Here is a 17,463-nt window from a genome sequence, read left to right as displayed (position 1 = left end):
AAGTACCAGGATCCTATTTACCCTAGGTAAAGGTGGATGACAAAACCCAACATGAAGCTAAATTTGGAATTTCTCAATAATTATATTTCCAAACACCAATGCAGTTATCAGTTAATGTAGCTTGTAATGAAATTTCATTCTAATCTTTCCTAATTGAGATAAAGTTAGGATTATAACTACATTTAATAGCAAATTGAAATAAACTGAATGGATATAATATATGAGAAACACTCCATAGCTTTCTAGTTTAAAATCTAGTGTAAATGTTTCACTTCTCTTTTTATTTGACGAATTAATCTTAATGCTTAGGGTTAACCCTTTAGCATTCAAAATACTCAATCAAATGTAATTCTTATTCATTCACATTGTTTTAAAGTAATCATGTATTATCTCATAGCTTCAGGATTTCAATGATGTGATTGTTTTCAAAATGATATTATAGGGCAGGTGTGAGAGCCTTGACCTGGTTGGTTTCAGCATAAAGCAAGTAGAATGTTTGGGCCAGATATGGCTAGTTTGAATGTTAAAGAGTTAAGCAGTATACTTACTTCTATTGGGTTGTCCAGAAAGTTTGTGCCGATTTTTAAAGGAAAGAAAAAGGTCAATAAATATTTGCCATTACATTTTTAATCAACCAAATATGAACCATTTTGTTGCACAATGCATCTCCATCTTTCCTTTAACTTGAAAATACCCTCTTCCCAGAACTGAAGTGGTTTCATGGCAAAGAATTCCTCAAGGTATCTTTTTACATCATCCAAGGAATTGAAATTTTTACCATTAAGACTATTCTGCAGAGACCTGAATAAGTGGAAATCCGAAGGAGCAATATCTGGTGAATATGGAGGGTGGGGTAACACATCCCAGTCAAGCTGCAACAATTTTTGTCTGTTTCCCAAAGCATCAAGTGCCAAAAACGAACTTTCTTATCTTCCATTTTAAAGGGTTACAGAATTAACACAGGTTATAGGAACATAAACCTTCTTCCACGAAAAGATAGCTTAAACTGTGCTCTAAATAGAGGTGTAGTCAAATCCTTTTTTATGGACTCAACCATGTTCTAAAATAAGTTGAAAAGTAAACTACTATAAATCGGCATGAACTTTCCAGACAACCCAATATATATTCTCTCAGTTCACTTAGCTGTCAGCAATGTGTGTCAGAGCCTCCCAAAAGTTTACTTAACTTAACCCTTTTGTTACCATATTTCTGTTTAAATAAATAGTCTTTGCTTAAATTAAGTTTGAAAATAATGAAGCATAATGCTAAACTAACCCTGTCATTATGAAGCTGGTTTTGGGAAACATAAATTAATAAGCAGTTATGGTGGAAGGTTTTAATTTAGATCAATTTAAAACAGGAAGTTTGCATCACAGGAATTAGGAGCTGTCTCAGGCAGTTTGGTATCAGAAGGGTCAACATCCAAACCAAGTGATATTTATTTCGCAACTACTCAATACTAATATCAAGGACCTAAGTGAAATACCTTAAAAACTCTACAGAATAGAGAAAAAAAATCCTTGTGGTTGTATAGTAAGTTTGCTTCCAAACCATATAGTTCTAGGTTGTGTCCCATTGCATAGCACCTTGGGAAAGTGCTTTTTTTAAACTATAGCTCTAGGCCAACCAAGGCCTTATGAGTAGATTTAGAAGATAGAAATTGAAAGAAGCCTGACCTAGATATCTGTATATATATCTATGTGTGTGTGTGTGTGTGTCTTTGTGCTTGTATTTGTCCCCGAAACCCAGTTGACAACTAGTGTTGATTAGGTGACATTTCCATAACTTAGTGGTTTGGCAAAAGAGACCAATAGAATACCAGGCTTTTGAAAAAAATAAGTACTGGGGTTTATTTGCTTAACTAAACACTTCAAAACAGTGCTCCAGCATGGACATAATGCAATGACTGAAGAAAGTGAAAGATAAAAAATAAAAGATAAATTTACATTTTGTAAACTTTATGTTAAAAGTCACAGCAACAAAAAAATTTCATATCTAAAACACTGCAGTAGATATAAGAATTTGTTAAATTTAAACACAGATGATTTAACAACTAGAACAGAGAGAGGATCTTTTCGGTTTGAACGGCAGTTTTTAACATAATTTCTAGGTAACTAAAAAATTTTAAACTTCGTATATTGGTAGAATGTGTTTATAAAACATCTTTTTCTCTTCACTTTCTTGAGAAAATTCTATAGTTTGTAAGATATTTGTTGTTTTTTTTCTTCAATTTCTGCAATTTCAACCAATCACTGACGTCCTTTGAGGTAAACAACATTCTGTGCCGTAAGAATATGTCCCTCGTTTAAGAAACAGATTGGGTTTATTTACATTTCTGAAGAAAAAAAGATACCCTTCCCCCCCACCCCTAACCCTAACTAAACCTAACCCTAAAACAGATTGAAATGCAATAGATCGATACTAGGGTCATAATTATGGGTGACAATTTCATATGACACTGCTAGAAAAAAACTGCCATTCAAACCGAAAAGATCCCAGAGAGATAACAGGGTAATGCCGCTACTAGGATGGCGAGAAGGGGTGTCAGAGAGAAATACGGAACACTATGCTAAGAGAAGTAAAGCTAAGTTAGGAGGAATGAAGGACAGAAAGAATGAGCAGGCAGAGGGACGTGATAATTGGGAAGTTAGCAATTAGCAATGGGGAAACCAAAAGCCAAGAAGGAAAGTTGACAGAATTAAAAAATGAAGAAAAAATGATGGAAAACGCAGAAAAATGACAAAACGAAACAATGAAAAGATGATGAGAAACTGAGGCAATGTGAAAGGTTTTATGAACAGTTTTAATAGATTTTAATTGATTACATGAACAGTGAGGAGGCCCTTTGAAATCCTCATTTGAAAATCTCAGAAAGTTTCTCTCTTAAATTTTTCAAAAGTTCAAAAGTTTTAAAGGTCTTAAATACCTTAATTTAACAACTTTCCTCTTAATCCTTTGCCTGTCCAAAACATTTTCCTAAGTATGTCTTAAATGTCCATGTTTGTCTTCAGCGCTTTAGTTAGCCTTTGTTTCATATATTCTCATAAAGCTTTTCTTTCATGAGTCCCGAAATAATTCTGAAACCTGGGAAAATACTGGGGCATGGATGCCGGGGAAATATGCACTGCATATTGGTAAAATTGTCACTTTTTAATTAGTAATTAAGAAAATTCATGCAAGTCAATTAGCTAAATTTTAATATATCAGATCATTAAGAATGAAATGTCAAGAAAAAGCAATACAGTTAATAAAAGTATGCACCTAAATTATCAACACAATTTTGCCATTTTATCAGTAGCTTATTTATGCTGGCAGTGAAGAATTCTGGAGAACAAGAGGTGATGAAATCATGAAAGACTGTTTCTGCATCGTTTTCAGATTTGAAGTTTTCTCCTTGAAAAATGTTGTCTCATGCCTGTATAATGTGATAATTTGTTGGTGCAAGGTCTGCTGAATATGGTGGATGACAGAGTACTTCCAAGTTCAGTTCCTGTAACTTGAGTAGCATTCTTTGTGCAATATATGGTCGAGCATTATCTTGCAAGAGAATTGGCCTATCTCTATTGACCAATATCAGTTGTTTAATTGAACGTTCACTCACTGAGATTTTCAAATGAGGATTTCAAAGGGCCTCCTCACTGTTCACTGTTCATGTAATCTATTAAAATCTATTAAAACCGTTCATAAAACCTTTCACATTGCCTCAGTTTCTCATCATCTCTTCATTGTTTCGTTTTGTCATTTTTCTGCGTTTTCCATCATTTTTTCTTCATATTTCTTCATTTTTTTTAATTCTGTCAACTTTCCTTCTTGGCTTTTGGTTTCTCCATCGCTAATTGCTAACTTCCCAATTATCACATCCCTCTGCCTGCTCATTCTTTCTGTCCTTCATTCCTCCTAACTTAGCTTTACTTCTCTTAGCATAGTGTTCCGTGTTTCTCTCTGACACCCCTTCTCACCATCCCAGTAGTGGCATTAACCCTGTTATCTCTCTGGGATCTTTTCGGTTTGAATGGCAGTTTTTTTCTAGCGGTGTCATATGAAATTGTCACCCATCCAAATTGGTTGATGTATACATCTGCTGTAACTGACTTACCAGGTCTCATGAAGCTGTAGTGGGTGACACCAGCACTGGACTACCAAACAAACACCATTAGCTTATTTTTTGGTGAATATTCCTTTTTGGACTGTGTTTTGGCACTTCGTCTCTATCTAACCACTGTGCAGAATGATTGCTATTATTGAAAAGAATCCATATTTTATCACACATAACAATATGATACAAAAATGGTTCACTTTTATGTTGTGACTGCAAAGAACAGCAAGTTCCAAGACAATGTGTCATTTGATACTTGTTCAGTTCATTTGGTACCAACTTGTCAAGCTTCTTTACCTTTCTGATTTGTTTCAGATGGTCCAATACAGTTGGAATTGAAACATCGAACCTTGCTGTTAACTCATGTGTAGTTTGAGATGTATCCACTTCCACTACAGTTTCTAGCTCATCATCATCCACCTTGGTCTCAGGTCTACCACGGGGCCGATTTTCAAGAATAAAGTCACCAGACTGGAACTTCTCAAACCATCAACATACAGTGTGCCCATATGCCACATTTTCACTAAACACATTGCTGTTTTGAGCTGTCTGGGATGCAAGAGAACTCATATTCATAAACAACACGAATTTTTTTATCAATCCATGGGTTCAAAAAACTTAATTTACAATAGAAAACTCACAATATAATTAGACATCGTGAATTGTATTTTGAAAAGTGATGTTATGCTTCAATATTGTAATACAAAGACTTGTCAGGATAAAATTAGAATTAATGACTGTCAAACTTGGTGTCTAAGAGAATCGAACATTTCGTTCTTAATGACTTGATATTTGTTTCATACGTTCTCAATAATATAAAGCTTTTCTTTCATGAGTCCCGAGATAACTCTGAAGACTGGGAAAATACTGGGACATGGATGCCAGGCAAATATGTACGGCATACTGGTAAAACTGTCACTTTTAAATAGTAATTAAGAAAATTCATGTGAGTCAATTAGTTAAATTATAATATGTTTGGCAAGAAATACTTTAGCCAATGATAGATCTATAACAGACAGATCTGCTAAGATATTGATCTAATTACAGTTTATTGATTGAGCTGTCAATGATCTATCAGTGCTTTAGAGCTAAAACATTTATAATTAAACTGTCTCTCACAGAATGCTACACTAATTTACCATCTTATAATGATTTATGCTATCACAGAAAGGAAATAATATTTTATCTTTTACTTGTTTCAGTCACTGGACTGCAGTCATGCTGGAGCATCACCTTTAGCTGAACAGATTGACCCCAGTTCTTAGGATTTTTTTGTTAAGCCTGGTACTTATTGTATCAGCCTCTTTTGCCAAACCACTATGTTACAGGGACGTAAACAAACCAACACCTATTGTCAAGCAGTGGTGAGGGACAAACACAAATATGCATGTACACACACACACACACACTCACACACACACATACACACACACATACACATGCATATATACAAACATATTCAATGGGCTTCTTTCAATTTTCATCTACAAAGAGCTATAGTAGAAGTCACTTGCTCTGAGTGCCATGCATTTGGATTGAACCCTGAATCACATGGTTGAGAAGTAAACTTCTCAGATGATTGGTTGTTCCCTATGACAAGTGAAAGATTCTTAGATTCTTAGCAAAAATCTATTTTTGCTTTCATTAGTGAAGTGAAAGAAAGAAATTATATTATCTTGATGCATTTATTTAATTCAATTTTCTGTCTTTTACATTTTTCTTTAAATCATAGACTCCTTAACATTCATATATAGCTGCTATTTTGATCTAGTGACTCTCATCAGTGTCACATGCCCAAGAATTTAAGGTGTATTAAACATTCTATTACAGTAAATTAAATCAACTTTATAGAAAGAGAAGATGGGATAGGGAATGGAGTCATTATAAGGATGGAGATGACCAATGACGCACAAGCTGGGGAAGAAGAGGGATGCAGAGGAGTGCAGGAAAAAGGCAACAGGTTAGTAATGATGATACAATTGATAGGGGGTGGAGATAAGAGAGAAATTATGTGGTTGGGGAATGCTGCAAGAGTTGGGAGAGAGGTAGTGTTGTGCATGAGAAGAGATAATTTTGTGGGTCAGTGGTGGTGGTGGTGGTGGTGGTGATGGTGGTGGTGGTGATGGTGGTGGTGGTGGGTGGAGAGAACAATATCAACTGTGTAAGTCTATGTTGCGTAGCTGAAATTATGTGGTTCGCATAATGTTAGTAGCTATTTTAGTCTAATGTAGACACTGGAAAAACAAATCCAGAACTATAAATCACTAAAAGGTTTTACGAGTCACATTTATTAAGCTAATTTCAATCCTCACTTCCCAACTAATTATATATAAGTGCTAATTACGTAGACAGAATTGCTGTACACAGTGTTCATTCTGTGACTATGGAAATCAAATTTCATAGATGACACAAATGACACGGTTAATGGCTTGAAGTAATTAACCTTTGGACATGTAACACAATGACCTTAGGTAATTAACCTTCAAATGATACAGTTAATGACCGAACGTAATGAACACAGTTCAAAGTAATTAACGTTCTCACTAGTAACACAGGTAACAACCTAGTGACACAGTTTACAACTTAAAGTAATTAACACAGTTAACAAGCTAAAGTCATTAAAATATTCTTCCAGTGACACAGTTAACGAGCTAAAGTCACTAAACAATTCTTCCAGTGATACAGTTAACAACCTAAAGTAATCAATCTTCATCAAGTGACACAGTTGCTGACTTAAGTAATTAACCTATTTACAAGTGACACAATTAATGACTTAGTGTAATTAACACAGCATAGTAATGTAATTGTTGACATTCACTAGAAACTAATATTTCTGTAGTGACTCAATTAACAATATTGTGGAGTTATTGTTTAACTCTAAGTTAGCACAGATAGATCATTGACATTCCAGCCATGACCATCACAACTCTTTTTTATAAGCAAGGTGCAGCCAGGACTACATTATATGTGTCCTTCTATTTCAAGTCAGCAGGGTGAGATTTGGGGGTATATTTGGTTGCTATTTATAGCAAGTCACATGTCCACTGAGAGGCTTCCTCATTGGCTTGAATATACTTGATTGTTTTCCCTCCTGTCATGGCATCAATAAATGAAATACTTTTCACTTGTATATATATATATATATATATATATATATATATATATATATATAGGGAGAGAGAGAGGTGGGGTGATAGGTAAATTGTCGCCATTTTATATTTTTAATTTCAAGCATGCACATTGTTTGTTTGTGATTTTGTTGACTACATAGCATAGTAGGGTCAGTTGGGCACCGTCTGTGAGAAAAACAGCACCAAGATGCAATTCACTCTGCCAGAAATTTGGAAACAACATTCTGTATTACTTGGCATTCATGCCAAAAGCTCCAATACAAACATTTCAGAGTGTTTGGGTGTCAGTCTGAGGACAGTGTAGTCTGAAGACATGTACCAACAGTGATAAAAACATCCAGTCAACATCATGGTGTTTGGAGTGGTCACTAGTGATGATGATGCTATGCCTCCATTCATCTTCCCACACGGCCTCACATACATCACCGAGGCCTACTTGAAGTGCCTGGAGGAGGTAGTGCTGCCCTGGGTCAAGAGGATGGCTGCTGGAAGACCCTGTGTCTGGCAACAGGATTCTGCACCATGCCACACAAGCAGAAGAACCCAGGCATGGCTGTCAGACAATTTCTGGGATCACATCACTCCCAACATCTGGTCACCTAACTCCGCAGATTGTAACTCCCTTCATTATTATGTGTGGGGTGCAGTTGAACAAGAGATCAACAAAACTCCTTGTAACACCAAAGATAAACTGAAGGCAAGGATTATGGCAGCATTCATGAACTTAAACAAAGAGACCATCCAGAAGAGCTGCAGGAGATTCTGAAGTCATCTGGAGGCTGTAGTTGAAGGTAATGGTGATTTTTTGAATAAAGTTACTCTTTAGTATCTCAACATATTTGTATGTAATTTTGGTAAATATATTTAAAATGAGATGTCAGTGTTATTTTCATTTTCACGTAATTTAAACGACAGTTTATTCACCACACCCTGTGCATATATATATATATATATATCTTTATATATAAAAGTGAAGTTGTGCATCTGTCTCCTACGATTTAGATTCCTAACTACTCCCACATTTTGCAGTGCAGTTTAACCAAAAGCGGGTATCTTATAGTCGTGATACATATCGAGCCCTTCTGATGAGTCTACGATTTAAAAAAAAAATTACCATCATTTTTTTCCCATTTTTAATGCATTTTTTTTGCTATTATATAAGGGAAGTAACTCTCTAAAAATGCTTATATAGTTATTTCCCTTACAAACCCGAGCAACGCCGGCCGATACTGCTAGTATATATATATATATATATGTGTGCGTGTGTGTATGTATATATATATATATATATATAATAGTGAATTTGGAGGGATATATTATCTAGGCAGATACCACATGCATGCGTGCATGATGTGTGTGTGTGTCAGTCTGTCTGTCTGTCTGTGTGTTTGTGTCTGTGTTTGTCCCCCACCATCACTTGACAACTGGTGCTGGTGTGTTTACATCTCTATGACAGTACAGTTCAGCAAAAAGATATCGATAGAATAAGTGCCAGGCTTAAAAAAATATGTACTGGAGTCAATTCATTCAACTAAAATTCTACAAGGCAGTGCCCCAGCATGGCCACAGTCCAATGACTGAAACAAGTAAAAAGGATGTTACATAATAACTGATTAATTAAAGCCTTCAGTCAGTAAAAAGGTTACTTCTGCTGTAAACGTATTTCAATTTATTGAATACAGTTCTTTCAGTGACAAATTTAACATACAAGTAGGAGTTCATCAAGGTTCATTCTTTAGCTTGTTTTATTCGTTATACTCATACAGGCCATCACAAAGGAGCTTAGGGCTGGGTATCCATGGGAACTCTTATATGCTGATGATCAAGTCCTCATTGATAAATCTATACAGGAACTAGAGCGGATATTCCAGACAGGTAAATAAAATTTAGAATTCAGAATCCTCATGGTAAACTTAGCAAGAATTGAATTCTGGTAAGTAGGAAAGAAAGCAAGATCCTAGTGTATTCAGGGAAATGGCCCTGCTCAGTATTTAGAAAAAGAGTAGATATAAACTCCATGCATTTTACCTAATGTAAGCTATGGAAAACCAAGAGCTGTAGTGGAATCAAAGGTAGAATAACAGAGAAGGTAAACTTCATATGTCATAGAGCCATTAGAGCATATTACATACTATGAGCACTACAGAAATATATTGTTTGAATATGTATGAATAGCTCAATTAGAAGCAGTTGATAGCTTTTGTTACCTTGGAGATGCAATTAGCAGAGGTGGTGGTTGCACTGAAACCTTAGTGGTCAGGGTAAGAACAAGTGGGAAAACATTCAAGAAGCTTCTACTACTTATCTCTTTTACTCTTTTACTTGTTTCAGTCATTTGACTGAGGCCATGCTGGAGCACCGCCTTTAAATGTGTGACGCTTACAGCACCTAGGTTTCCCAAGCAGTCACCCATCTAAGTACTGACTAGGCTCAATGTTGCTTAATTTCGGTGATCGGATGAGAACCGGTGCTTTCAACGTGATATGCCAGCAAAGGTTTTCTCCTTCAGAGTGAAAGGCATATTGCATGCTGCTTAAGTTAGAATTGTGATGCTGTATAGTACTGAGACATGGATCTTAAATGCAGAGGACAGGAGAAGACTGGAAAGAAATGCAGTAACATGCTCCATTTGATGTGCAATGTCAGTGTGCGTGAATGACACAGTACAAATGTGTTGAGAGAAAAAGCAGGAATAAGAGGAATCGGATGCAATATGCAAGAAAGAAGTCTGTACTGGTATGGATATGTGATGTGCTGGACACTTAATGTGGCTGGAACTTGCATAAGAGTAAGAAGACAAGAGAGAAAATGGTGAAGACAGATTTAAGACTGTGAACTTCACAGAGGAAATGACAAAGAGATGGAATGACTGACCACAACCTAAATTTCAACAATATACCCATTTAGAAAGCACCTAATATCTATTCTTCTGGAAATAAAAATAGAGGTAAAGTTAATAAGTTCTGAATTCTTTCAAAGTCTGGTTATATTTAAACTGAATGTTAAAAGTATTTAATGTTAAAAGTAGTATTTTAACCAACAAACAGTTTAAATTTGAAATTTGAACTTTTAACAACAGTAATTTATATAATTACAAATTATTTAATTAGCAACATTTGGGCAATTTATGACACCACATTTCGATGGTTTCATTGCTAGGAGAGAATTTAAGAACATTGAATCACTGTTCATCAGTCTCTTACTATCAATCAATGATTATGAATAATGCATGAGATGATTGAACAATTTCTGCCTTTCATCTTTTTATTGGTTTACCTTTATCACAGGTACCACCTATCTGCTGTATATTAATGGGAAACTAACTGAACTAGAGGTGAGGAAACCTCTTGACTGTGTGATAAATTTTGTCTCCTAACAAATTTGAAATAATTTACTAAGTTTCTAAAAACTGTACGAAAGCAATGGTTTAATAGCAAAGCCATAGAAATTTAATGTAAGTTTCACATGAATATCATCCTCCTCCTCATCATCATCATCACATCACCATCACCATCATCATTTAACGTCTATTTTTTTATGCTTGCACAGACTGGATAGAATTTATTTGAGGCAGATGTTCTACAGCTGGATGCCCTTCCTGTTTCCAACCCTCACATGTTTTCAAGCAAAGTAATACTTCCTCATGGCCAGACATATTCTCACAGAATATTTGAAATGAATGACACCGCTTGTGTGACAGTGACACTTATTTACAACTATCACATACTGTCAAAATAACACACACACACATACAGATATATGTGTGTGTGTGTGCGTGCGTGCATGTGTGTGTGTGTGCATGCATGCGTGCGTGCGTATGTGTGTGTATACATACACACAACAGATGTTTTTTTAAGTTTCCATCTCCCAAACCCACTCACAAAGCTTGGATTCGCCCCTGGAGTTATAGTAGAAGACAGTTGCCCAAGGTGCCACTCAGTGGAACTGAACTCAGAACCATGTGATTGAAAAGCAAATTTCTTCACATATAGCCATGCTTACACCTATATGTAAAATCAAAAATTCACTCAGTCAAATTCTTATGAACTTACATTTCACACTTAATACTAAAAAGGCTCTTATTCTTAAATTAGTTACTCCACCTGCTACAAGTAGCAACCAAATTTTTCTCATATCACAACTTACTGTGGAAGATCACATTAGACAACATAGTATTAAATATATCTAAACAGACCGGCTGGTCATAGCTGGAATGTCTCTATACATTTGTTTGATCAGAACTGGCTTAGGACTAAACAAAAACAATCTATTTTAAATTTAATGCATCCACTCTCAGGCAGGTATTGAGTTCCATCTGTATTTCAACCAAGGATTCTCTCCACCAATGCTACAGGGCCTTTGTACTGCTTATTAATTAAATTGTAATATATTAATTAATTTATTATCAATTATCAACTTAAGTGATGAGGATTCACAATGTAACAGCACATTATATTTATGTATTATATCACACTTAGTGTAATTAGCTATATATCATTAACATCAGCAGTAGCACCATTGATTTATGTAGTCAATTTAATTATTATACAATTTAGATGCTGCCATTTATATGTTTCTGATCAAATATGTACTTCCTCTTAATTCTTAATAATTGATAATCACAAATAATTATCAAATAAATAAAAAATTCCCTCCAACTTTTTATTGTTACTATGGTTACAGTCCAACATCAGTTCACATTTACTATTCTCTTGATTTGTACAATTAAAGACATTAATTCTGATTGGACACACTTTGAGAACTTACCACCGATCATTGTTTCATAACAAAATACACCTACACAGCATTATTGTGATGGACATACAGCATTAGTCATCATACCAATAAAAAAGAAGACCTACTTCAATCATGAATGGCCATGAGATTGCTCCTAGAATTTTCCCCTCTGAGGCACAAGTTCAAGCAAGATTGTTTGTGGAAGACCAGCAGTCACCCATGCATACCAGCCTCCCCTCTCCACACGACTTATGTTATCCAAGGCTATGGCAAAGGCTGATACAGCTTAACACCAGTGACATTGCAACTCATTTCTACAGCTGAGTGAACTGAATCAACATGAAATAGAGTGTCTTGCTCAAGAACACATCACATAGCCCAGTCCAGGAATCAAACTCACTACCTCATGATTTTGAGCCCAGTGTTCAAACTATTAAGCCATGTGCCTTCACATTGTCTTACTGTAGTACTATAGTTCTTTTCTTCTTTTCTTTTTTTTTTACAGTAGCACTGTCTTATTTCTTACTGTTTGTTCCTTCTCGAGCCATCCCTGGCTCATAAGGACCAGTTTCCCAGGCATATAGGTTCCCCGCCTGGATGGGACACCGGTCCACCGCAGTCGAGCTGCAAGATGCAGGAGGAAAGAGTGAGAGAAAGTTGTAGCAAAAGAGTCAGCAGAAGTTCACCATTACCTTCTGCTGGAGCCGCATGGAACTTAGGTGGTTCACTCATAAATACACACATCGCCCGGTCTGAGATTCGAACCCATGATCCCTCGACCATGAGTCTGCTGCTCTAACCACAAGACCATGTGCCTCCACTATGTCTTACTGTAGTATTGCTTTAACATAATATCAAGACAGCAGTCCATTAAAGACTTTTAATGAATCCATTTCATGAAACACAATGTCAACTTCCATAGGATAAAAGAATTTATTCCCAGTTCCCAGCATGTTGATGGTTGGACACTGACAAAATTTGAACTCAAAGCTTCATGCCTCATTGTTGTTGTTGCTATTGTTGTTGTTGCTATTGTTGTTGTTGTTTAATCTCAGATCATTTCTGACATAGCAAACCTATGATTTGAGTCATGATCATCCTAACACTTCCCATAAGCAATGCATAGCTAGGACAACATTATTCAATGTGCCCCCTCAGTTTTCACGAAGTACAACTTGAAAAAGATTTGGTTCTTATTTCTAGCAAATAAAGCGATCATATTGTGGCTCCCTCAATGATTTGTTGTAGTAAGTGTTCCACTGTACCCTTTCTCCAATTTCCAACATCTCTCTCTCTCTCTCTCTCTCTCTCTTTTAATTAATATAATATATAGTATTTTGCCAACCTATTTCTTCATCACCCTTCTTCAAAACAGTCCATTGTCGTTAATGAAAAGATAGAGAGCTGCTATTTATTTATATGATACTCTATTTGCAATGTCCTAAGGCAAAGAAACATGTACTTGACTTACTTTTCAGTTTACTGAAGTGGAAAATAGGTACCAGTACCCATATTATCATAGAACAGTCTATGCTGGGAGAAAAGGAGAAAACAAAAAAACACATCTATCTGCCATAATACCATTTCCAGTAATACTGTCCCATTCATGCAATGCTAACAACAGAGAGTATGAATAAATAGTCTCTAGCTTCTTCCTTTTGTGGAAAAGCAATCAATATATTGTTTAGATAAAGCCATACATTTCGGAATATTCGTACATATTCTAAAGATTCCTACATCCAGTAGAATGTAAATAATACTAACAAGCCAAATTCTTACTTTTGTTGGGTTTTTTTTGGTTGATACTTAAAGCAACAATCACAAAAGTAGGTTTCCATTTTTTGTTCACACATATTTATCACATTTATATCATTATTTCACATGCAACAACTGAGCTTCTATGTGGTCATATGTTTTGTTAGAAATAGCAGCCAAATTGCACTTGAGTTATATACCCATAGGAGCAGGAGTGGTTTCCTAATCACATGGTTTCAGGTTCAATTCCATAGCATGGCACCTGCATAATACAAGTAGGTGTCTTCTACTATAGCCCCTGACCCATCAAGTGGATGTAGCAGACAAAAATTGAAAGAAACCCCATCATGTGTGTGTGTTTTGTGTTTGTCTTGTGTTTATCCTCCACTACCACATGGCATCCAGTGTTGGTTTGTTTATGTTCCCATAACTTAGTGGTTCGGTATAAGAGCCCAATAGAATAAGTAGCAGACTTTTAAAAAATAAGTCCCAGGGTCAATTCATTCAATTAAAACCCTTCAAGGCAGTGTTCCAGCATGGGCATAGTTCAATGACTGAAAAAAGTAAAAAGTAAAAGAACCATCTTTAAAAAGGAAAGAAACAGTTCATTATGGAATAAATGATGAGGGCTATCACGGCTGCAATGTTTTTGATCAAAGTCCACTCAATAAGAGCTAACCAAGGGCTAAACAACCATACACACACACACACAGCCTTTGAATATTGCTTTAGTTCTGTAATTTACAAAATACTATCTCTGTGAAATCAGCACATACTAAAATATAATAAAAAAATTTTTCAATGAAAAAAAATAGAAGAAAAAGTAAAAAAAAAAATCATTGGTTTGGGATTGATAGAATATTGATGTTTGAATTCTGAAGAATTGAACAAGTAGAATCAGACGAGTTGAAGCTTACATTGTCAGAAATTCACAGTTAGAGTCAATAAACAGTGAAGAAACTATATCTCTCTGCAGTTCATTATGTTAACAATATCTCATTTTAGCTAATTTCATTGGCCAGTTACAGCTAATATTGACTTCATTATCACCCTAGTTACTGCTTTATCTGACCAATGAATGAACCACTGACAACTAATAGCTTTGATTGGCTCCACCAAATATAGTAATATGACAGCAAAATGGTTTGGCAATTAAAGAGTTTAAAGAATTCATTTCCTCTCAACTGCACCTCGTTTCTAATCCATCCCAAGTTAAATGGTGTTACTGTCTGTATTCCATAGAACATGATAATCCCAGTAAATTGCAAACAAGAGTGTAATTTACCGGCAAGAAATTAGGAAATGTTTAAAGCAAAGTCAGCAAGAAAATTACCAGTTCTGATATAAAAAGGGAGGTGAGTATAAAAGAGAAGTGAAGAGAGGTAGCCAGAGAATGTGTGGAAGGAGGAGGAGGAGAGTTAAGGAGAGGTAACCATAGATCGTGTGGAATGAAGAGGTGGTAAGGAGAGGTATAAGAAATAGAGCAAAGGAGAAGAAGAGTAAATTGTGTGTAAGGAGGAAGGGTGAGGACAGGGTAACAATAGATGTGTGTATAAGAAAGAAGTCAAAAGAGAAGTAACAGTACATAGTGTAGTAAGGAGAAGAAACAAAGAGGAGAAAGAGAATGTGGTTAGGAGAGAGGTAGCAGTAGAAGGTGCACAGTGGGGGGAGGTAAGGAGAGACATAGTAGAAGATGGTCTCAGGAGAGCAGAGAGAGAGAGAGAGAAAGAGAGGTGAGCACACATGTACCGGAGAAAGATACTAGATCAGATAAGTTATACAAAACACTTTAATGTAAATTGATTCCATGTACATTTAGTGAGAGTCAACATAGTTAAATATACCCAACTTAATAAACTAACACAGCCACCACAATTACAGCCTTATTGTAATCTCATTACACTTACAGACTCACAACAGTGACTGACTAATGCAGTCACAATCAGAAGTCACAGCCTTACTACAGTCACAATCAGAAGTCACAGTCTTGCTACAGTCACAGTCTCACTGTAGTCACACCTCAATCATCACAGCCTCATTGTATGCAAACACTGCAGTCACAGTTTAACTAGTCACAGCCCCAAAACAATCACAGCATTTCCAGTCACAACATTGCTACAGTCATAGCCTCACTACAATCACAGTTTAATACAATCACAGCCTTACTAGTCACAGCTTTATTACAGTCACAGCATTACTAGTCACAGGTGCACTACTGTCACAACATTACTACATTCACAGTATTCTTTTCTCCTCAAGGCACAAAACCCGAAATTTTTTTGGGAGGGGCAGTCGATTAGATTGACCCCAGCATGCAACTGGTACTTAATTTATCCACCCCAAAAGGATGAAAAGCAAAGTTGACCTTGGCGGAATTTGAACTCAGAATATAAAGACAGACGAAATACCGCTTAGCATTTCGTCCATTGTGTTAATGTATCGGCCATCTTGCCGCCTTTAAAGATTGTTATAGAATTTCTTCTACTCTAGGCACAAAGCCCGAAATTTGGGAAGAGAGGGCCAGTCGATTACATTGACTCCAGTATGCAACTGGTATTTTATTTATTGACCTTGAAAGGATAAAAGGCAAAGTTGACCTTGGTGGAATTTGAACTTGAAACATAAAGACAAACGAAATACCTATTTCTTTACTACCCACAAGGGGCTAAACACAGAGAGGACAAACAGATTAAGTCGATTATATCGACCCCAGTGCGTAACTGGTACTTATTTAATCAACCCTGAAAGGATGAAAGGCAAAGTTGACCTTGGTAGAATTTGAACTCAGAACATAAAGACAGACGAAATACCTATTTCTTTACTACCCACAAGGAGCTAAACGCAGAGAGGACAAACAAGGACAGACAAAAGGATTAAGTCGATTATAGCGACCCCAGTGCGTAACTGGTACTTATTTAATCAACCCTGAAAGGATGAAAGGCAAAGTTGACCTTGGTGGAATTTGAACTCAGAACGTAAAGACAGCCGAAATACCGCTAAGCATTTCACCTGGTGTGCTAACGTTTCTGCCAGCTCGCTGCCTTACTACATTCACAGTATTACTACAATCACAGTGTCACTACACTGACAGCCTCACTGTATAAACAACCACTATAGTCCAGACTTTCTATGGATACAATATCACTGTAGTCACAGCCCTTTATTCTTTCTACTCTGGAAGGATTAAAAGCTAAGTTGATTTTGGTATAAATAAACTCAGAACATCATGACTAACTCCCACAAAGTGTTCTGTCTGACAGACTAATGATTCCAACAATTTACCCAAAACCCTTTTGATAGAATTTTGGATAAATTACCAAATCACTGTAATTCTGAAGATCAATGCTAGAAAATTTGAATCTGCTAACAACATTTTTGTTATTTTACTGTTTTACACTTATTTTTTATAGCGCCTGCAGGCTTGGGTGGGGGTGGGGTGGTGACAGGAGATAACTGATTTCTCTTTTATATTTTACTTGTTTTAAACATTGGACTGCAGCCATACTGGAGCACTGCCTCAAAGGCTTTAGTTCAATAAATACCCTCTAATATTTTTTTTTTTCCTTTTTTATGTCTGGCACTTATTCTATCATTCTCTTTTGGTGAACCACTAAGTTACAGGCATGTAAGCAAACCAACATGTAACAATCTGGATAATTGTTAAGAGAGATATCTCTTAACATGAAACCAATGCTAGCCTGGTTAACTTACAAATAAAGTGTGTGTGTGTGTGTGTGTGTGTGT

At 36.1% G+C, this 17,463-nt stretch overlaps 1 protein-coding gene and 1 pseudogene across 5 annotated transcripts in view; both read right to left on the bottom strand.

Moving 5' to 3' along the window:
* Window positions 1–17,463, bottom strand: part of LOC115212914 (pleckstrin homology domain-containing family H member 2) — a 1,355,391-nt gene that overhangs the window by 961,896 nt on the left and 376,032 nt on the right. The gene's annotated exons all lie outside the window — the stretch shown is intronic.
* LOC115213616 lies at window positions 9,604–9,722 on the bottom strand (annotated as a pseudogene).

This window comes from Octopus sinensis, linkage group LG6 (genome assembly GCF_006345805.1).
Source record: "Octopus sinensis linkage group LG6, ASM634580v1, whole genome shotgun sequence".
NCBI lineage: Eukaryota > Metazoa > Mollusca > Cephalopoda > Octopoda > Octopodidae > Octopus > Octopus sinensis.
This window is presented reverse-complemented; position numbering and strand designations above follow the sequence as displayed.